Source organism: Hipposideros armiger, unplaced genomic scaffold, assembly GCF_001890085.2.
Source record: "Hipposideros armiger isolate ML-2016 unplaced genomic scaffold, ASM189008v1 scaffold_51, whole genome shotgun sequence".
Classification (NCBI taxonomy): domain Eukaryota; kingdom Metazoa; phylum Chordata; class Mammalia; order Chiroptera; family Hipposideridae; genus Hipposideros; species Hipposideros armiger.
In genome coordinates, this window is record NW_017731401.1 from 4,065,506 (window position 1) to 4,070,488 (window position 4,983).

At 41.8% G+C, this 4,983-nt stretch overlaps 2 long non-coding RNA genes across 2 annotated transcripts in view; one reads left to right on the forward strand and one right to left on the reverse strand.

Annotated features, from left to right (window-relative positions):
* The first annotated feature begins 144 nt into the window (after positions 1-144).
* On the forward strand, positions 145-1,209 carry LOC109381669 (uncharacterized). The gene is made up of 2 exons (XR_002123792.1): positions 145-721; positions 1,161-1,209. It is a non-coding gene; the product is annotated as an uncharacterized LOC109381669 (long non-coding RNA).
* An 85-nt stretch (positions 1,210-1,294) lies between these two features.
* The window catches only part of LOC109381668 (uncharacterized), a 76,068-nt gene continuing 72,379 nt past the window's right edge, over positions 1,295-4,983 (reverse strand). The window contains exon 4 of the long non-coding RNA XR_002123791.1: positions 1,295-2,213. This is a non-coding gene — a long non-coding RNA (uncharacterized LOC109381668). The remainder of the gene's footprint in view (positions 2,214-4,983) is intronic.

Genomic DNA, 4,983 nt, shown 5'->3' on the forward strand with positions numbered 1-4,983 from the left:
ATTGATAGCTATCATTTAGGGCTATCCTCTTTACATGAAATAGCTCCTTCCATTGAACCTTTCTAAATTCACTTTTATATATATCACAATAAGGCTGTTGCTTCTTTTAGAGACAAAAACACATCAAAATCCTTCAAAACAGCTTTTATTTGCACTTGAAATATAAATATACCACTCATTCTATTAAAAACAGGAAGTCGATCACTTCATAAATCTAACAATCTCTTTCATTTTCTCGGTAGCCATTGAAATATTGGACAATTTGTATTTGCCTCTAACTCTATTTAATTTTGTTTAGCAAACAAAAATGTGTTATATATAAGCAGAACACTGTCAGACAACAAGCGTTGAAGAAAGAAGATACCAAGATGAGTTAAGACAGCCCCTGCCTTCAAATCCAATTACAGTCAATTTGTGGGGGACAGACACATACACAAAGACCACAGGAAATGAATAGAAAGAAGAAAGCAGAGAAGGGGCTAAATGTGAGCACCCTTCTATTCTGAAGATAATTTTAAATCTGGTGCCAGAAAGTTTGATCCAAGACAGGACTAAAGAGCAGACAGGATAAGGGAGCTGCTTTTACATTCCATCCTGGGAAACACCTGATCTGGGGGGACCTTTCACTTTCTCTTTTGTTCTGTCCTAGGTAGTTGCATCCAGCCCAGACGATCCTGGGGAAGATTTAACAAACGTTTGCTCAAGAATGGTTCCCAAAAAGGTAAATTACTTGCTGTCTGTTGTCTCTCTTTTATTTCCTTGTTGCTTCAGAAATCAGAGTAAAGCAATTTTAGAAACTACTGTTCTCTCAACACAGAGATATTTCAGTCTGTGTTTGCATATATATAGAGGGTGCCCCAAAAATGTATACACATTTTAAGAAAGGAAAAAACTCTATTAAAATGTAATACCCAATATATACCAATAACAAAAGATGAATACAAGTCATGTGTATACGTTTTTTTGGCACCCCCAGTATATAATTTTCTCTGAAATACCTTACAAAGTAACTTGAAATTCCAGTTTCCAAGCTTAGTAATGCTCTTGAGTGCTTCCTTTCAGGTCACACTTAATAAGGGTTTTCCTTGGTTAATCTTGAGCTCAGCTTTTGCCAAAAAGCAATCAGTTTGATAACTGCTTTCTTTGGCGTTTTTCCGTAGGTGTTAACTACTTATTCCTCATATGAATGAATTGCTGATTGCACAACTGGAAAAAAAATGACATCATTAAATCAACGAATTCTGTCTCAGAAGCAAAATTGCTGATACTGTACATTAATGTCAGTAAGAATAAACAGGGTCTGTGATTAAGACTTACAAACAAGCCGAGTGCAATTTGCCCTACAGACTTTTAGCCATGGGTTGCCTTTGTTGACAAAGAAGTGTCTGTCTTTTGAATCTGTGGGGCACCTTTTGGAGAGATTCCAAGTTGTCTTGACAGCATGGACTTCTTTTTTTTTTTTTTGGTGAGCCTGAGGGACTCCTAGCCATACAAGGCTATGGCTGAGTAAAGTAATTCTCAATAAGGCATAAACCACTGCAGCCCTCACATACCGTAATAATATGTTGTGCCTTTGCTGAACAAGACACAGGGAACAAAATTGCGGGAGCTTAAAATTCCTCTCATTTTAACGCTAGCCTGGGTTGTTCTCCTGGAGTTCCAAGTGGGAGAGCAAAGTGTGCAAGGCTTCTTGAGGATGAGGCTTAGAAATGATACACCATTTCTAGCACATTCCATTGGCCAAAACAAGTCAAAAGGCCTGCCACAATTCAAGGTGTAGAGAAACAGATTCAATACCTGGATGGGAGGAGTTACAAAGTCACATTGCAAAGGAGGAATGAAAATTTGGGACCATTATGCAATAAATCTGCCTCAACACTGAATACCCTGAAAATAACCTGTCTGTTTTAAATAGCTAGAATAAATTATGTTCTCTGAAATTTAATTCTGACCAATACAGTGGTGGGTTAGACACTTTAATTTTCTCTATTCCCTCTTAAAATTCTATAAAGTGACAGTAAATGAGTAAAACAGGTATAAACTGATGAGGTCAATGAGAATGGCAAAGGAGACAACTACAAAATAGAGATACTGACAAATATCAGTGATATGGAGGGCAGAGTCTGTTGCCGGCTGGGTTCTCTGGGAAGCAGACGCCATGATGAAGATGAATGTGCTGGATGTTTATTAGTGAGGGTCCTTGGGATCACCACCTGTGGAAGAGAGAGCAAGGGAGCAGAACTGAGTAGCAGTCAAGCTGCAAGGGAGGCCTGACAATAGTCTCAGCCAACCCTGTGGCAAGTCCAAACTAAAATGGCCTCTCAGAATTGTCCTACATTGGGCTGTAATGGTCTTCTCTGGGAAGGGCATGGCCTTGTGGATAGTGGCTCTCTGCAGTGGAGATAATCCCTAAAGGGCAGACAGCACAGAACACTCCTAGGAGCCGTAGCAGCTATCTTTCCTTGAGGCAGGATATAGACAGTACATCATTGCAAGCATGTTCCTACTGTGCAGCACATATTTAAAGCCATGAACAAAAATACCTCTGCTCCCACTGGGATCTAGTCTCAATACAGCTCTTAGAGTCTTAGTCCTCAACCTTCAGGAGTGAAGGAGGATACCTGTCAGCACCAGTGTCCTTAGTTCTGGCTCAAAACCCCAGACACAAAACAGTGAACCTGAATCTCATTGTCGCCTTGCCCTTCCTTAGGCTGTCTCTTCTACCTTACCATGTGGCACAGTGTTATGCTTTGCCCTGTGGCAAACTGTCCACAACCTGGTGCTTCCAGAGATTCTGGTGGTGTTGTACCAATACCACCAGAAACAATTAGAAAAGGCCAATGCAGGGGCCAGCAGGACATTCTTTTTATGAATTCCACAGGCAAAGGAAGGATAGGAATTGGAGTTGAGAGGAGCACAGGAACCCCAACCTTAGAGGGCGCAAGGGAATAGGAACTGGACCTGAGGAGCTGAACCCAGGACTTGTCTTTCTACCCATAGGTGTGAAAAACACAACATTAAGGAAAATTGTCAATGCAGTGACCCAAGAAGAGAAGATGATATTGGCTCCCTCAAGTTAATTGCAATTATAGTCACTTATAAACTGACTACTACCATTTATGTCTAATTACCATACAGCATAATAAGAAGTTTACATGTCATGAAGTGTGTGTTTAATAAATCAATTGGAAATCTAAACCCTGCTCTATATGGCCAGCCATCAGGGTTTACTTCTTCCTTGTGATCAAGGCTCCCCCATAACACTAGAGGGCACACTAGCTAGAGGGCAACTTCATTCTCTGATGATAGAAAACTCTACGGAACAAATCCATGTTTCAAATAAATGTCCTCTTTAAAGTAGAAGCTACTTTCCTACTTGAATTGTGGTGCTCTCTTGACCATGGGCTTTTATTGTTAAGAAAGCAAGTGTCCATTTCCAATATATGCTTCATCTTAGCCAAATGCAGTAAGGTATGTACAAATACCTCATGAACTGAAAAGTGCCAGCCGAGTGGTGTGTTGGTTAGGAGTTGGCTTGGGACACCAGCTCTGAGCAGTGGGGCCCAGGTTCAGATCCCACATGAGGGCCAGTGACGCACAGCCCTCTACAGCTAAGATGGTGAACAATAGCTCGACCTGGAGCTAGGATGCCATGAGTCGCCAGCGACAGTGTAGGCTGCAGTGGGGCTGGCCGGCAGCAGGCGTGAGCTTTCATGAGCTGCCGTGAGCTGCTGTGTGCCACCGTGAGCGACCGTCCAATGGCCTGTGAGCAACTGCCTCACCCAGGAAGAACGCAATGATAATACCAACATGGGCCAGTGAAGTGACGTCCTCCACAACTAGACTGAAGAACAAAAGGACAGCAACTTGTCTGTTCCCCTTCCCCGATTCCCCAATGCTGTTATAGAAATATGAGCAGTTCTTGGTATTAGTATTATGAATGGTCTCCATTTGTACCACTCCTCATCCTTGCTGTTCTTAAACAGTGGAACTCACATAGCTTAACAGTGTGCATCTATTAGTCTCAAATTTATTATGAACAATATCTTTCTTATTATTGTCTAATATTTATTGAGTGCTTGCTATATGTCCTAAGACTATATGTTGTATCAGAATGGCTCTGGCAAGAAAACAGAGCTACTATAAGTGGAATAAGGGTCTTCATATATAAAAAATGACAGTTTCTGTATTTGGATGAAAGAGGGGCTGGGGGAGTAAAAGTCTAGAAGGTGGCAGCCAGACCAGTGTGGAAAGAGTCGCTGATGTCTTCAATCTGAACCCTGGAGTGTGTGGGTGGAGAAACTCAGCTCCTGGGGGTAGGGAAGGGGTAGTAGGAGAATCCTGCCATATCTGCAGAGTGAGAGCTCCTGGGCAGGGCTGTGAGTTCATGTCTTGTGAAGCGCTGATGAACCTTAGCAACCATTATCCCAAGAACAATGGTCTCCCTTCACTTCTGCCTTCCAAGTCTTGCACAAGACACAAACTCAGTCTTACTCACAAACACCAACCCAGAACCACATAGGAAAGGGGGTCCTGGGAAAGGTAGTTCCCGGCCTTAGATAGGAGTGATGTTGATGGTGCCAAGTTACCAACAGGCAACGCAGCACACAGATAACTCTAATATCTAGGAGGTAAGGGTTACTGTTAATATTTTTTGGCAGTAAAAATTCTGAGATGTTCAATAACTTGCATGAGGTCACACGCTAATAGGTGGTGGAGCTAAAACTCAGATCCCAGTCTGTCTGATGTCCATGATCATACTGAATATTTTTAACAAGTATTCTCTAGTGGCCCTTCAAAATCTATATAAATACTGATTATCTGTCATAGTATTTCTTTTAATATTATTTCCTGAGTCTGTGAGTACCAGAGGCATATGTTTTGACTATTCTAGAACATTGCAGGCAAGAGATACAAATTTCAAAACTCAAGCAAAGTGTCAGGGAAGCATGTCTTCTTTGGGGCCAAGCTGGGACATTTCTG